Source organism: Anser cygnoides, chromosome Z, assembly GCF_040182565.1.
Source record: "Anser cygnoides isolate HZ-2024a breed goose chromosome Z, Taihu_goose_T2T_genome, whole genome shotgun sequence".
NCBI classification, from domain to species: domain Eukaryota; kingdom Metazoa; phylum Chordata; class Aves; order Anseriformes; family Anatidae; genus Anser; species Anser cygnoides.
Window position 1 is genome coordinate 37,865,827 of NC_089912.1, and position 18,377 is coordinate 37,884,203.

The following is an 18,377-nucleotide window of genomic DNA, read 5'->3' on the forward strand; positions in this document are numbered from 1 at the left end:
TATTACAGTGAGACAAACACCTACACTTTCAAAACAATCTACCTTCCTCATAAAACACAGGTTATCAGTAGGTGTATATTTTGTCCATCAAAAAGCAAAATATTTTTGGAAGCTAGTCTGTATTCTATTATTTAGTTTTAAATAATGACAGAAATGAACTTATTGCTCGTGCAAAAATTGAAACTTATTGTACAGATCCTGCTATTCCTCCTCTTCCCTACCAAATGTTTGACGTTTTCACAAAATTTCCTACTACGGTATATTATTGCACCTGAAAAAAAAAAAGGTCAAATATAATAATTTAACATATTTTGTAATTCAGAAGTTGTTCAGTTAAATTATTATTTTCTGTATGTATTCCATAATTTGTTCTCAGCAGAGGAAGAGATCAACAAGCAAGCATGAATACTTAGGTACTTTGGTGAGCATTTGAAATGTTGAAATATTGAGTATAGAACGCAAATTTCATATCACTGTGAAGTAATGTGACATAGCAGTCAAAAAAGCTTTTCATTTTTGGTAAACAGTGCCCCTATATTTATATTCCTTATGAGAAATTCCTTATAATCCCTCTGATCCTGTTTGTTTGTTTGTTTGTTTGTTTGTTTTTCTTCCAGTACACCCTCATTTACTATTCATTGTCCTGATTCTGACACAACCTGCCCTGGAATAGTGGATTTGCAGTCCAGAGGTTTGCACAACATAGTAATTATTTTATTTTCTATCTGTAGTTGTCCATCTATTTATCCACATAAACACCACAAGCATTACAAAATTTGCTTGCCTCTTTATTTTTTTCCTTTGGTTACAACTCTTGTTTCCCAGTGAAAAATATATTCCTAGTTAGCATATGTCCTCATTCAAAGTTATGAATGCAAATTTAAGTCACATGTAGTTCATTGGCATTTTAACTATGTCCCACTCACCTTCTATGCACGTTTTCTAATTAATACAAATGCTTATTTAATTTAGTCAATGGTACCTAAAGTCCAACCCCACTAAAGCTGGAATGAGAGGGAGTGCAGAAATTTAACACCTTTGAAAGCATGGACCTGGGTACCTCTTCGGAGGGACACAGACACTGCTCTAATTTAACCAGAGTAATATGAGGTTTATAGAAAACATTAAGCCTCATCTGTTTCATGTAGTTTTCTTTGGTTGAGTGCTGCTTTTTATAATGAGTCATAGTGGACCTATTGAGAAGTCATAATGGAACTGAAGCACAGAGGAGCATTTATTATTCAATCAGATGTACTTATACCTCATTTAGATATTAAGAAATGGCCCAAAATGAATCCTACAAGTGCAGTTTTACCCTGATGCCCTGAAAGCTGTGAATGATAGTGTCTGTCACGTGGAAGCTGCCACTGTATTTGTATTGATTTCAGTAGAAAAAAAGCAGGAAATAAAGCAGCAGAAGAGGTGTTTTTCCCCAAGAAGTTTATGGCAAATCATTTTTTTTTCGATATGTAAGAGGACAAAGATAATTTTCATTCACTTTTAGACAGAGATTTGGAGAGCACCAAGGTGCCAGTCACTCTAATCTATACTTACTTTACAGAGGCTTTTCTCAGTGATGTTGTAAAGATCTTTCACCTTCGGTTCTTCCCTTCCTTATTTGGTACTGTTCCTGCTGCTGGTCAGTGTGGTCCTTAAAACATACAGATCATGGACCTACTTAATAACTTAGTCAAGGTCAGACAGTCTTAAAATAACAATACGATGGCACTGTATTGTTAGGCATATGAATTTAATTCCAGATTTTACCTGTGGGAATTGCTGTGGCCCACCTGTCCCCTACACAATTGGATCACTGTATTAAGTAGATTGGAGGAATATAATTTGGGGGAAAGCAATGGAAATGTCAGAAGTAAGTAAAGATTTTACAGGAACTCTCTCTATTTCCCAGGAAATTCTGAGATCAACCAAGACTCCTAAGTATATTTTCAAAGGAAAAATCAATATTCAGTTGTCACGCTGAGTTGTGTTAATGAGCACTGCTGTTATGGACATTACAACTGTTAGTTGCCCGTGGAGAACAGTTGCTGCTCACTCAGTGATCTAGTCAAATCTATAACTCATTATAAAAATAATGGCAAACTTAATGGCTAATTTATCCACCTGTGTATGAGTCCAGGAAGGGTCTCAGTTCTTCAAAAGCAGAAATTTCTAGTGGATGTTCAATAACAGCATCCAGCCCTTCTCCCCTTCTACGCAGTGCAGATAGGTGCCCATGGAAAGGATCTGCAAAAATCAGGACGGTGACTAGGCAGTTACCTAAGCTGAGCAGAGGGCAGCAGGGTGGAGGACGGCGAGAGAGGTTGTGGTGGTTTTACTCAACTCGGCAGCCGAGCTCCACCACAACAGCTCTTACTTACCCTCCTCAAAGGGAAAGGGGGAGAAAAATACGATGCAAAGGGCTCAAGGACTGAGATAGGGACAGGGAGATCACTCGACAATTATCATCACAGGCAAAACAGACTCAGCACAGGGAGATTTATGTCATTTTTAACCTATTACTAACAAGCTAAAGCAGTGAGAAACTAAAAACAAAGAAAACAACAACAACAAGAACAAATACCTTTCCCTCATCCACACTCTTCTTACCTCCTCCTGCCAAGTGGTGCATGGGAACGGGGAATGGGGGCAGCTGTCAGCCCCTGATGCTTTGTCTCCACCACTCCTTCACAGTCACTCTCTGCCCCTGTCCCTCCCACGGGATGCCATCTTTCTTAAACTGATTCTGAGGGGGCTGCCCACGGGCAGCAGCTCCTCAAGACCTGCTCCCACACGGCTCCGTACCACGGGGTCCATCCATCCCCCAGGAGCAAACTGCTCCAGCACGGGTCCCCCACGGGTGGGCGGCAGCTCCCCCCAGACCCCCTGCTCCTGCGTGGGCTCCTCTCCACGGGCTGCAGCTCCGGCCCGGGGCCTGCTCCTGCGGGGGCTCTCCATGGGCCGCAGCCTCCTCCAGGCCACATCCACCTGCTCCACCGGGGGCTCCTCCACGGGCTGCAGCGTGGAGATCTGCTCCGTGTGGGACCCGTGGGCTGCAGGGGGACAGCCTGCTCCACCAGGGGCCTCTCCCTGCACAGGCCGCAGGGGAACTGCTGCTGCCTGCCTGGAGCACCTCCTGCCCTCCTGCTGCACTCACCTGGGAGGCTGCAGGGATGCTTCTCACTACTCTCTCCCGGCTGTGCTATTCTACTTAATCTTGGAAGTTAAGAGTTTAGGGGAGAAAAAAAAAAAAAAAAAAAAAAAAAAAGTTTATATTCCTTTTCTTAAATATGCTGTCACTGAGGCAGAAACACCACTGCTCATGGCTTGGCTCTGGCCAGCAGCGGGTCCCCTTTGGAGTTGGCTGAAACTGACTCTCATCTGACAAGAGGCAGCTTCTGGATTCTTCTCACAGAATCCACCTCTGTAGCCCCCCACTACCAAAACCTTGCCACATAAACCCAATACATTGGTATGTCACTCTAGCAGTATAAATTGGTATCTATATACTGTGGGCTAGCATGGTGATGTGAGGGGATTCAAAAAAGATGTGACCTAAATGTCACACACTTCAGCTTTACCACACAGCCTCCGGTGGCTATGTTCTCAGGTAGCTCTGCCTGTCAAGTTAAGATAGCGTTTATGCTATGTTTACATTGTTGGGTCATTTAGGTGACACAGCACTACTTTCAACTTTTCATATAAGTTAGATTACAAAATAAGTGTTGCACAGCAGACAATAAAGCACATTATTTTACACTATACAGTGTATAAGATTATGTATTTTTAAATATAAACTAGTAGCTACAACTGTATTGCCTTTGTTGTTGTGTTGTCTTTTGTCTTTCAGCTGTGTTTCCTCAGAAACTTGAAATTAGTGCTATTCTACTTGATCGTGTAAGTTAAGTTAGTTTAGGAGAGAAACTTCCATATTAGGACTACTTTCAGCCAGAGATTTTTAAAGTGCATTCAATGGCAATTAGATTTTGAAGTTCAACAGAAAATTTAACAGTCATTTGTAGAGACAGTATTAGTCATCTATTTCCCACACAAATATGTTTTATGGTTTGAAATGTCACTAAAATGGGTATTTTAGAACACAAAGCAGAAGCTTGAATAGGAACAGCTTGAGCTTCTTGTATTTTAACTTTCAAATAAATGGAAGTACATGCAAGTTCTATTTATTTATTTATTTATTTTCTTCCAAATGCCAGAGACCAAACTCATTCTTGGTTTAGTTAGGAATAAATTTGTTTCCATATTTTCCAGCTTGTTGTCAAGGATGCTGTATTTGGGACTTGGTATGGTAACATACAACAGGCTTTTGGACTGTAAGGACTAAAGATAAACCTGTATGTAAGGTACAAGCAGGGACATTTAGGAATTCTGTTGCCTTTTCTAACTCAAACGTTGGCTTTTAGCAAAATGACTAATATCCATGTGTCCAAATTTCGTATGTATAAAAATGGAATAACAACATTTTTTTTCTTCTAGAAAACAAAGAATACTTATGGAACACATGATGTGAAAATCTCAGTTCTTTAGTTTTTGTTTTGTTTTGTTTTGTTTTGTTTGATTTCAATGCTGTCTTGTAATATAGCTGACAATTTTTCAAAACCTATTTTCTAAATTCACAACACAATGTAAATTCTCTTCCTTCTGGACACCTCAGAATTTACCTTTTTGAGTCTCATGCTTTCATTTTAAAATATTCCAGTGTGAAACAACATAGCTTTCTTCCTCCAACTTCACTTGCTAAGCCCCTCTTCTGTTGATAATGACTGCTGCTCCACCACGTTGATGATACCACCACGGAGAAATCAGAAGTGATGCAGGATGTGTGTGGAGGGACTGTACTTCCAGGCCCCTGCATTTGCTGGAGAAGCAACCTGCAGTACCTCCTCTGTTCCTCTGAGTTTGGTTGCTTGTAGGTCATGTTTGCTGGGCTCCAGCACAGATCCCTACACAAGAACAGGCAGTTGGTAGGCAGCTCTCAGGCTGCGTGCACCAGAGCTGGCATGGAGAATGTTCCCACTCCAGCTAGCAGATGCCTCTGGATGTTGTCTTCACCCTATCATCTGCCATGCTCTGTTATCCTGATGCTGTTTTGGAGGCTGTAGACAACTTTCTTTTCAATGGTCTAAGGTAATGGGATTCATCACCTTGTCTATCAGTGTAAATACAAACCTAGAGATTAGAAAAATTCTTATTGCATAAGATTTGAACGTACTTTTTTTTTAGTCTGTAAGATATGATATAATTTATGTTTCCTCACAGGAGATTTTCTTTTTAAAAGAAAACATCTTGAATGGTTAGTTTTATCTTTGAAATTTAAAGAGGAGAGACCGTGTTAGATGACAGCATCCTTGTGCATTCCTTTAACGCTAACTTTACTGTGAAGTGAATTGAGTCCTCATCTCAGTCTCCAAAGAAGCAATAATTCAGTACATTAAAAAATATTGAAAAGATTTGTTCATTGATTGGACACGTATGATGAGTAGCAAGTAACACTTCTGATCCTTTATGAAGGCTGGCTATTTTGCAATAAATTAATAAATATAATTCTTATAACCGACCAGTATTAGAACAGAAACTGTTAAATTTTGTGGCGACAGCTCAACTTGAATGATTCTTGGAATAAAATATTTCTACTAGCAAAAGAGGGATTTCCCAAATCTATTGTGAAAGCTTCCAGTGCTGTTTGAGACATTCGGACAGCTTTCAAAGACAGAGAATGAATTGGTCTGAATAGGTGATCTTTTTGAGAATAAGAATGACCAATGACCTTCCATGAGAGTTTTATTCAAAACTTCTTCCTGCTATTTTCTACTTTTTAAACAATAGCAGGATCAGATATAAACAATTTTTTATAGTTGATATAATTGAAAGAGATACATATAGCATAATACTTTTATCCTACATTTTACGTTAAAAGACCAACAAGAAAATTTGTACTATTTTGCTGTCCTAATTTTGGCTAGGATAGAGTTAATTTTCTTCCTAGGAGTGGTAAGGTGCTGTGTTTTGGATTTAAGATGAAAACAGTGGTGATAACACACTGATGTTTTAGTTGTTGCAGAGCAGTGTTATGCTGAGCCAAAGACTTTTCCTGCTTCTTATGCTGCCCTGCAGCTGGGGGTGTGCAAGAAGATGGGAAGGGGGTACAAGACCAGGACAGCTGACCCAAACTGGCCTAAGGGATGCCCCATACCATACGGTGTCATGTTAAGCAATAAAACTGGAGGAGTTGGCTGGGGGGATGCCACTGCTTGGGGTCTGGCTGGACATTGGTATGCTGGTGGTGAGCAACTGCATTGTGCACCATTTATTTGTTTAATCGTTTTGTTATTTGTCGTTATTGTAGTTTATGCCCTTTATTTTTTTCTTATTAAACTGTCCTTATCTCAACCCACAAGTTCTTGTACTTTTGTTTTCAGTTTTCTCCCCCATCCCACTGAGGGGAAGAGTGAGCGAATAGCTGTGTGCTGTTTAGCTGTCTGCCGGGTTAAACCACAGCATTAGGCACACAGGCAAAGTCTCACACAAAACCTTGATTAAACATTACAAATTAGTGAAGTATCACAAGCATAATTCAGTTCTTGAGTGCAAGTCTAGTGCTTTCTGTGCAGTAGAGTCAGAGATGGTTTGAAGACTGCATTCATGCGTGAATGCTTCTGTGTTAAAAATAAGAATGTTGCATTTGTAGACCTGCAGGGATTGCTGATAAATATTATGTGATCTTTACTTACACTGCTCAATTTCCAAAACAGCATTGTTTTTTGTTTTTGGTGTTTTTTTGGTAGTTTTTTTTTTAATTATTTTTATTTTTGAAACCAGTTCTTGTAAATTACTTTTTATGTACTCATTTTAAAGAACATTTACTTATATAAGAAAGAAGGCAGGTTGGCAGCGAGTGAAAGGAAAACAATGCCCTTCAGTCTTTCCAAAGTGCCTGACCAAACAAAGAGAGTTTCTGGAACCCACTGCTGCTTGCTCGGATTAGATGAATGCCTGAAAAACATACCACTCACAGTTCCAGCTCAAATGCTTTCAGCCACGTTCTTTTCCCTGAGGGTAAAAGAATTACATGCACAAACTTGGAATATCACCTTGAGGTAGGTAGGGTTTTGTGAAACAGCATATTTGAATACTTTAATAAATGTCAGTAAAATAAAGTCAGAATGCACTGCATGCTTAAATGATTTACACAAGCAGGAAACACACAATCATGCAGAGATTAACAACACATTAGAGGCATACACAGGGGAGATGCTGAAGTCATGAGGTCATGATGATCTCTTGCTGAAGTCAGTGACACTATTCTGAATTTACATAGGTTAAACTAGAGCAAACTTGAGAGACCGAAGAAGTAACACTTAGGTAGAAAAGCATTTAGCATCAAGTGAAAATTTTCACATTTAATGGAATTATGGGGAAAAGATTGAAATACCTTGTGAATTTGAATTGTGGATCATGAATTAAAACAGATAGGTATCTTCTGAATATGACATTTTGCAATTAATCTTGCGTGACTGAGTGCTGGTTAAGGATGACGGGTATAAATTTGGGGAACTTCACCTTTAAGTCCTCTGACTTTGATGGCTGCTTAAGGCCCTCTGGCTGTTAATAGATTATATGGACTGAGATGAAGATCCCATCCTAGTTCACAGCAAAAAGGTGACTATATTTCAACAGCTGTTGTCTTCATTGACTTTTTTAATGTTATTAATTCTCTTCAACATTAACATAGTTTTTGAAAATCCCAAGAAATCATATACTTCTTAAGTACTGCTTATACAGGAGTATTGAGTTTATTTATACTAATCTCTCATGTTTATTAATTTTTACTTTAACTATAATTAAATATATGTTTATAATCAGGGATTTCTCTGATATTCTGCAGATGGGATGCAAAATAAAAATTCTGTTAAGGAAAAACGTAGAACAAAATTGTGACATATCTTCTGAAATCTGTTCTCTTTGCAACTGAACATTTTATTTCAAAAACAATGTGGTGGTTTAGCACTTCTGAGTAGCTCCAGCACCAGTAGGTAACACCAGCACAACCATACAGCTCTCTCACTCCCCCTCCTGAAAAGGAAGAAGGGGAAAAATACAATGGAAAAAGCTCATAGGTTGAGATAAGTACAGGGAGATCACTCAACAATTATCATCATGGGCAAAACAGACAGCATATGGAGATAAATATAATTTATTGCCTATTGATAAGAGAATGCAGCATAGAAAGCCTGAACTATGCTGAAGAGTTGAATAGTTGGGGGGAAAATAAATAAATAAATAAAAAATGTTGGGGTAGCAGAGAAGAGACGTAGTAAAAGCAGTAATAAACTTCATCTATGCCAGTAAGAGAAGAAGAGAGTAAAGTCTGCTCCACATCCGCTGCTGCAGATTTCCCAGTCCTCTGAGCATGGAAGCACCAGAAGGGAGACTGAGCAGGGAGACAAACTGGGCAACTGGGCATCTGTGTCATTGTGTGCAATGTCCTCATCATAGGGTAAAATACTTACTGGCAGGAGAGACATGCTTACTAATGACATAACCTCAGACAGAGCCTGAAAGTCCTCATTTTCTGTTGCTTCTGTGATCCATCACAGTCACTGGTGATTGTCCCCCTCTACTCTGCCCTTGTGGGGCCCCACGTGGAGTACTGCTCTGGAGCTCCCAGCACATGAAGGATGTGGAGCTGTTAGAGCGGCTTCAGAGGAGGGCCACAAAGATGATCAGGGGGCTGGACCACCTCTCCTACATGGGAAGGCCGAGAGAGCTGGGGCTGTTCGGCCTACAGTAGAGAAGTCTCTGGGGAGACCTCATTGCAACTTTCAGTACTTAAAGTACTTAAAATAAAAAAGATGGATAACTACTCATTGCTTTATCAGATAATGTCGGGATGAGGGGGAATGGCTTTAAACTAAAAGAGGGGAGATCTGGATTAGAGGTTAGGAGGAAATTCTTCACTCCAGAGAGGCTGTGGATGCCCCATCCCTGGAGCTGTTCAAGACCAGGTTGGACAAGGTCCTGGGCAACCTGACCTAGTAGGTGGCAACTCTGCCCATGGCAGGGGGTTGGAACTGGGTGGTCTTTAAGGTACCTTCTAACCCAAGCTGTTCTCTGATTCTGTGATAGCCATCCTGGAACAGACAATTCCATCCTTCTAATGCATGGCTTTACAACAAGCACACTGTTATCTAGTACTATAAGTAGTAGGGAAAAGGATGGCATTGGAATGCATATACTATGGTAATTCATTATGTAGAAAGTGGTTGCAATATAATGGATTATCAAGTCCATGAAGCAGCAGATGGCACTACCAGGAAGATTATAGGACATTCAAACAGTGTAATGTAGGACTGGAGGATACATTGTGTCTAGGTGTTGTAGTCAGAGGTTGTGTTTCAGAATATGTTTCTGAGGATGCATATATATTTAACTAAAGGGTGTTGCCTTTATATATTATGTACACTATTTTGATTCATTATGAAGAGTAGAGTCAATCTAAGTATTGAGCTTGAGATGCACACTGGGTGTATAAGCTTCTTTTATTCTTAAAAAAATGACCATCTGAACTGTCAGGGCATTCTCTTCCAGTAGGATTTGGACACTACTAAAGACAAAACAGCCAGAAAAGGTATCCTGAGAATGATATATATATATATATATCTTTTTTCCTTACAACTGTTTGTACGTTGTTTAGTTTTTGCTATTTGGGTTGCATTAAACTAAAGAGAAAGCCATATTTTACCCGGGAAAGCCTCATAGAAGTTCTTAACATTTTTTTGTCTTTGTTCACCCATTCCTGTGGCTAAAAATTTTGGGGAAAAAAATAATAAAGACAAGGTTTCTTTCTTCAGGCCTTATAGTACGTCTGTTATTATTGATTTTTAAGTGGCAGAAAAAAAAAATATATCATTACTTCAAGTCCTAGACAGTGTAAGTTCCTAATTTAATGAAACAATTGGATTTTTTTTTCTTTTTAATTTTGATTCAAAAAAAAAAAAAAGCTACATTTCTTTGTCTTATTCTGGAAATCAACAGGAGTTATCAAAAACTTATTATGGTGTATCTTAAATTGTAGCCATTCTATCTTTATTAGCACCACAGGAAAGCAAAATAATAACATACACCTGTGCAGATTCTAACAACTGAACACATAATTTTCTTATGAAAAATCAGTTCAGCACATTTTAAATATGTATATGAGATAAAGTTTGCCAAGCTACTATTTTTTATATTCTTTATGTTTTCTCAAATAAGATTAACATCTTAAATATAATTTCTTCTGCTTATCCTGCTTAAAATATTTGGTTCAATGACAAAAACTACAATAACCATTAGTGTAAGCAATTGCTTATTATTGCTTATCCTATCACTTTTTATTTAAAAGTTGACATAAAAACGTGCTAAAAAGTCAAAACATTAACATTTGAACAATGCAATATTGAGATTTGTCTATTCTTTTCTGTGGGTTGTACTTTAAAAAAAAAGTTATTTTTTAAAAGCACATAACAAATACTAGTTCAGAATGATTAAGGAATTCTTCTGGCCTTTAGACATAGCTACAGTGATGTAGGAGGAAAATCCCCACTTGTCAAGAAAAGCTTCCCTGGTGACAACAGTGTGGGCAGGGAGATCCTTTTTTCATTGCATCTTTTTGTGTTTCTATTAATCATTTGGTTTTGTTTGTTTGTTCATTTGTTTGTTTTCTTTTGTCTAGATATGTGGAAAATAGGATGGCTTTGGTAATTTTATGAAACACAAAAGCGTTTGCCAGCAAAAATGATTGGAGATTTGTTTTATGAGAAATCTGAAACGTTGAGTACTTAGTACTCTGTAAATTACCGTAGAGTCTTATGGACAATATGATTACTATAGCAAGCAATCTCAAAGGGAGATTAATCATGACAGATCCATTAAAACAAAGAAACAAAGAAAAAAGCAGAGAAAATGAGAAAAAGAGTCTATCTAGAAGATTGACTCTCTATCAAGATGGTTGATCACTATGGTGGCTTAGATTTTTCTGAAAGTAGTTTTTATTTAAAGTTTTGTTCCTTACCATCTTTAAAACATTCTGGGAAGGGGAAGTATGTGCACAGGGAAGATACCAATGTAATTTGAAGACATTAATCCTCTTTTTTTTTTTTTTTTTTCCAAATGTGTTTTACTGCTGTTAGTTGGAGGAATAAAAAATGTATTTAAATGACTGGTTTTGCACTAGTTACTTTTTATTCTCTTTAAAGAAAAAAAAAAAAGGGTGATGTGAAAAGTGCAAATCTTAAATGCAGTGTGGTTGGTTCAGCACTAACCATGTCTTCAATGTTTTTATTATCGTGTGCATTCAGACATATAATGTGATACTTTCAGATGTATTTTTCTCCACTGGAGACTACTTTAACAATGCAGCATATGATGTTGCAGATTAATGACCGTTAACTTTATGATCAGTTTTTTTTTTGTTTGTTTGTTTTTGTTTTTGTTTTAAATGCACAGTGATAAATGGTTGAGTACATAAATCTGTTACCCATTCCTATTAAAATTAATTTTCTGTGGTCTACATTTAACTAGCATGCTATTAAATGCAATTATCTAACATCTTTAAAAGTAAGTTTACCATGACAAAGTAGTATTTCTAATACAATAGCAATTGTCTATTGTCAGATTTAAATGTACTGTTTAATACTTTATATCATTCTCTCAACATACATGAAACACAGGCAACGTCCTGCATATTTTACCCAGAGTAGTTTTAAATACTGATAGAGGCAGAAGAATATTTATATTAAGTTTTCTTTTCATTTCATTTCTTTTTATAAAGATGAAGACTTCTGTTTGGAAGATTTATAGTTGATTTCTAACATCCATTGTGTTAGCTTTTCTGCCTATCTAAAGGATAGATAGTCAGATCATATTCCAGACTTGTATGCAACCTCCAAACTTTAAAGATTTGCAGAACTCAAGATCAGGAAGATGAAAGTGCAGAACTGTTTCAAAGAGTTCAGAAGTACTTGCTTTCTTATTCACTGCTACTTGAGTGTCTGAGAAGAAGGAAATTGCTCTTCCCTGGTTTGGTAATATCTGATTTTGCTGAAATAACTACTGCTTGAGATGTTACCTTCAAAAATAAATCAAACCTACCATTTAATTCAGATTTTCTGGTCAATGATTCAGACTGCAGAGTAATATAATATCCAGATACAACTCTTCAAGAAGCACTATTTTTGAGCATTTAGGAAAAAAAATACCTGTAACATATTTTAAAATATGTGAGGTTTTTTTTTTATGAATATTTATAAGATCATTAACTAAAAATCAAGAACAATACTGAAAACTTGGGTGGCAATATTCTGCCTAAGTTATTATGGGTTTGATGTCCTGGCTCTGGTGCATCACAGTAGTATTGCCTTGAGCGCTGTATGCACGACAAAATGCGAAAATAAACCTTTCACAAAATCAGGAAAAAAGAACAATCGATTCACAATAACAAAAAACAGCAAGAAAAAAAAAAGTATGATACTTAACAGAAAATGAGATTTTTGCACCGATTAATTAGGGATGAATTATAGCTGGGAAAATTGTATTTTCCTAGATGATTTTTTTTTCCTTAAATCTAATTTCTTCTTTCAGTCCTGCATGATATATAGCTATGTCCCACCTCATGTATGCATGTCACTTTTATGGGAGATGATAAACAACCAAAATAGGCAATATAGTCTACGGGGTCATTCTCAGTCACAGAACATGCATTGAACAATTCTATGATTCTATGATTCTGTGCCTCTCCTTTTCACATGAAAGACCACAGCTCTTCAAAACAGAGCAAAAATGCAAAATCTATAAGCCAATTGCTATCCAGGTGTCCTCAATGGGACATAGGTGGTCTTGAAAACACAGCCAGAGGAAGGCAAGTAGCTGAGGAATATCTACAGCAATTGCCAGGACAGCAAGTTCTTGCTATGGCATGGAAGTAACCATAACTCTGGTACAGGATGCTTTATGGGGTTCTAAACTGGGATACCGTCACATAGTCTGAGCTGTGGATAATGATGTCTTCAGGAAAAGAAGGAGAAAGGAGCCAAAGGGAGACAGCTGCTCCAGAAGCCAGATTTAAGGTATTCATATTATGTGAAAACTTTTCATCTAGTTATTTTCTAAGAGCCTGGTTACTGACAAATAACTAAATACATTTATAATAACTTCACTTCAAAAATACTACCACTTCAAGTCACGTCCTATTCAATTACATGCCATCAAATCAAGAGGAGAGCTGACAATATATGACATTTGCAGAAGGTTGTGGTCAGCAAAGCATGATGCTAAATGTCAGGAAGAAGATGAGCTAAATCTGAAATCTGTTGTATCACACACACACACCAATATTAGCACTTAAGGGCATCCAGTTAACAATTCCAACATCTTTGGAAGTAAACCATATGAACACAATTATTATCACACAGCTAGGTTTATTTTCATAGATTTATTTTCATGCAATAGTTTCTAGGTGGTTGAGGTGATCTGAGGGAACAGCAATTTACCAATTAGCAATGAAACTGCCAATTTAATTTGCATCCTTGTTTCCTATGTCCAAGGCCACACAGTGGTTTGTGCTGTTCAGAAAAATGGCAGCACCTAGTGCTGTGTAACAAACCAGGCAGTCACTTTAAATATTTCCTTTGACACAAACAGCACACTAAAACAGATAAAGGTGATAGAAAATAATACAAAACATGGTGATATGCAGTGTAGAATGTAATTTATAACTATTAATGTTACATTAAAATATTATTATGGGTGCATTTTTACTCCACAGTCAATGTACTTGCACATTCAGATTGTCAGGGATACCAAGTTTTGTGATTAACTTCAAAAATAACTTCACACATTACGTTATATGTATAAACCTCAGCACATATATTGAGAAAAAATATTGAACACAAATATTAGAAACACTTGTTCTTGGTGTCCAAAAAATCTTGTCACTGATGAGAAGGGACCTGAATTGCATCTTCATTTCTTACTGTAAATTTTCCTAATTTTGTTCATGTTATTTGAGAAGTCTGAAAACTGCCAGCAGCATGTTTTAGTTACCACAGAAAAGATCAATTTGGTTTTGAAAAGACATATTATACTGGTTTGTTGTTTCTCAGCTAATGTTTTTTATTCATTTCAATCTTTGAAATCAAAAGCAAGATAATGATGAGATGAAATGCAAAGGGAACATTTCTTTTAGACAGCATGTTCATAAAGTTGATTTTATGATGAATACATTTATACATCATCAAGATAATTAGAATGAATAAAGGCATCCTAAAGATTAATTGCTGCAGTAAAAGCAGATATGTTTGAGTATAACAATCTAAAAATGAATCAACTCATTAAAAATTTACTCAGGTGTAGAGTGTTCCTGCTATTTTAAAGAATCTGGCTCTAAATTTTCAATCCTTAAACGTAGGCTATTATTCAATAAAAGGCAAGTTTAATTTCCATTCTCACAGTGATACTAACCACTTTTCTTAATAACGTCATTGTAATGAGATGTAAGAATCGAATAAAAAAAAAAATTTCCATACCCAGTTTTCTTGTTGGATAATCCAACATTGGTATAATCCCAGATTACTGATGATTGCAGACTGCAGAGATTTACATAAAATAAAGGTGAAAGAAAAGCTAGAGAACTATTTTCTTATTAATAATAATATTCCTTAATGCTGATAAATAGGTTAAAAAGTGATTATGATAGATAACCTTAGAAGATTCTAATTTTACACTCTTTGCTTTTACCACTGTTCCATGGCCAGCCTAATAAACTCTTCTTACACTTGAAATGGATGACTTACTGTTTTATGTTGCAGAGTGCTTTTATAAAAAACATGGTAAACACTATGGTGAAAAATCACATAATAATCAGCCTAGGTTAGACTTTTGTCATATTTCAAAATAATTTATTTTAATAAGCAGCTTAGGTTAGACTTTTGTTATATTTCAAAATAATTTGTTTATATTATATGCTTAATACTGATGATTAGGTTTTGTTTTTGAAATCAAATGTCAGCTACATTGTTAATAAAAATTACTTTTGTATATTTCAGATTCATTTTTTCCTCTTAAAGGGCTTTGAGGTTAAAATATTTTAATGTGTGTGACAGTACAACTTGTTCATCCTGTTGACTGTCTAGATAAGATAGGTAAAGATATAGAATGATATAGAATGATATAGTTTGATATAGAATGTGGAAGTGTGTAAAAAATCCTGCAAGTAGACTGCTAATGTTGAATCACTAGGAGACTATAAGCTTTGTTTTAAAGTTACCAATTTAAGGCAAGAGCTAGCAATATAATAAGTTAAGAAAACAATTTTAAAACACAAACCTTTTCAGATTAAAACTACTGCTTTATGGGGTTGTGGTTGCTGGTGGTAGGAGGGGAAGGGGTTAAATCTTTTCCCACTTTTCTTTTAGTTTTTCATGTCGTATGCCATCTTTAAATGTCTAGAAAGGGGATCAGAGAATTAATCTGTAGTGAAAAAAACATCAACAACAAAAATAGGCTTTTGATTCCATTCTGAGAAGCGAAAATAAGGACTTTGATGCCAGAAGCTTTGCAGGAAAGGCTAAAATAGAACTCAGCACAGCTGTAGAAAACACAATCTGAATAAACATCTCTTAGCAAGAAAGGTAGTGATCAGACATATACGCTGCATGCTACTACAGTATCTGTCTCATAATGTTTTACACATTTTTCTTTACTGCATGTCTACAAGGTAACGAAGTAGTATTACCCTTCCTCACAGATAGTGAAGGATGAAGGATGGAGGACCAGATGACACAGAAAATTTATAACAGAGGAAGGGCATTTATCCAAGTAATGTAACTACTGTGCTAGTGATCTCACATATCAACATTTTGGTCCATCTAGGCAGCCACTGACTATAACAGCAGGAGTGTGATTTAAGGGTGCTGCAATGAAAAAACACGGAAAATACAGGTTGGAAGAGGCTTCTGAAAGTCATCCAGTCCCAACTCCTGTTCAAAGCAAGGAAATATTCAAAGATGTCTGATGCTGCTCAGAACCTTTCCTAGTCAAATTCTCCATTTCTCTCATAACAGACGTTCCCCAGTGGCACTTGTCATGGTGGAGAATGACCCACATTGTGAATTTTTTTCTTAGTATATTGGAAATTTCCTTGCTGTAGTTTGAGTCTGTAACCTTTCACCCTGTTCCTGTCTAACAACATCTCCTGGCAAGAGTGGCTCTACACCCTCTCATATGGTAGTTGGACATAGTAATAAGATCCTTCCAATACCTTTCTCAAGACTGCGCAACAACCCCCTGTCAGCATCTTCTAGCACAGAAGTTATCCTGCCATCAGCTCCAGCTACCCAGCCATCATAGCTTCTGCTGGCTATTTTCCAGGTTCTTAATGACTTGTTTTTGTACTGGGGGGCCTGAAAATCTGCACAGTAGTCCATCTGAGGGCTTACGAATGCTGAATAGAAGAAAGTAATAATTTTATTCAACCTGCTTCCTACGCTTTGCCAGTTCAGCTCAGTATGCGGTTAGCCTTCATTACTGCAACGGTACATTGTTGACCCATACTCAGTTTATTGTTCACTAGGACCCTCGCAACTTCTGCAAAGCCCCTTTCTAGCAGTCCTTTCCAGCCCGCAGTATGGCATGGAGTTTGCTCATCCCATGGGCATGAGTTTACATGTGCCTTGTTGAATTTCATGAGGTTTTTATCAGCCTGTTTCTTCAGATTATTAAGTTCCCTTTGAATGGCAGCACTGCTTTCCAGTTTATCAGCTGCTTCTCACAACTCAATGCCATTTATGAACTTGATGAATCAATCCCCAATGAGTGCTAGTAGTAACTGTCCAACACCTGTCTTCCAACTGTTGGCACCACCCTTTGAGCATGACAATCTATCCAGTTTTTAACCCACCTAGCAGCCCACTCATCCAACCCATACATCCCAAGCTTGGCTACGAGGACCAATGGTATGAGACCATGCTGAAAGACCAGCTAAAGTCAAGGTTAACAACATTTGCTGCTCTCCATTCATTGATGGAGTCAACTAACTGATCAGGGAGGGCAGTCAGCTAGGTCAGGCACAATGTGCTCTTCATAAACCCATGCTGGCTCTTTCCAGCCTTGTTCTTTTTAAATATGGATTATTTTGCATTGCTTTATGCTTCTTATAGGCATACTCTGACGTATACCATTAAGATCCAGGTATCTCAATATTTCCTTCTTGCAAGCCAGCTAAGCTGTATGCTTTGAGGATGCCCCAATAGCTTGGTTCACCAAGCATCCAGGAAGTATGGTGCTCCCAAAGGCATCTGCAGGATTGAGACAACAGGGCAGTGAAGGTTCAGTCACTGAGCCAGAAAGGACAACTTTGATTGATACTCCTAGGTGTCTAAGATGGAATACTTTCTTTGGTTTAGGTAGAAACAGCACACTTCCAAGTTGCACAGACTGGCTCATGCAACCTGGATTTAGCCTATAAATCATAGAAGTGGTTATTTGGGCTTCGAATTTAAAATTTCTCCATTCAATGCTGGAAATGATACACTATCTTTCCCTCATTAAAACACATTGATAGTTTTTCTGATCTTCATTTCCTGTGCCATTACACTTGCCTTAAAAAGAGTGCATTATTTTTATATATCCATGTGAAGATTTCATAAGGAGAGTGATCTCACATCCTGTAAGCGTTACTTTTTATGCCTCTTGACTGTTGGATGGTTTATTTTCAGCACAGAATTCAGAGCAAGACACACCATGCAGATGAGAACAACATTTACAAAGAATATAATCATTTTTAGACTTTCTAAAACTGTACTTGGAACCCAGCCCAATGCCTGAAAATATAGATTATTTATCAAGATCAGATTTCAATGCACACCTTTTTATTTCCTTTATAATAATGCTGGTTTCCATAAGCTTTCTTAGAACAGTGTATCTTGCCCTAATGTTATATAATATTAAACCTAGACTACCACTGTCATCACATTAATTACAAAATTGTTTACATAAGTTAGTTTTGCCCAATCAGACTACGGTGTTGGCATATAATTTTCACTACTAGTTTAGGATATTTTGCAGGTTAATGGCTAGCACTGTTAAACTGAGCACTACTTTCACTATCTGCATTCTTTAACAACTCACTAGGAAAACATAAATTTAATTTAATCTAGAAGTGGGGTAACCCCGCTAAACATAAAAACAGTATTCTTAGAATTGGATTAAATGGGTTTCTGGTTTGCAAGGGGTTTATTTCAGTGTTCTGCAATTTCACATGATCCAGTTTGGCACAAAAATGCCTTTTTTTTTTTTTTTTTTGTTGTTAAGTTTTATAGAATCCA

General features: G+C 37.1%; 1 long non-coding RNA gene across 1 annotated transcript; it reads right to left on the minus strand.

The window, feature by feature from the left end:
• Positions 1 to 377: 377 nt before the first annotated feature.
• On the minus strand, positions 378 to 3,370 carry LOC136788976 (uncharacterized). Its single transcript, XR_010827650.1, has 3 exons — positions 2,608 to 3,370; positions 2,122 to 2,244; positions 378 to 1,651 (listed from the first exon to the last, which is right to left on the minus strand). It is a non-coding gene; the product is annotated as an uncharacterized lncRNA (long non-coding RNA).
• Positions 3,371 to 18,377: the final 15,007 nt, after the last annotated feature.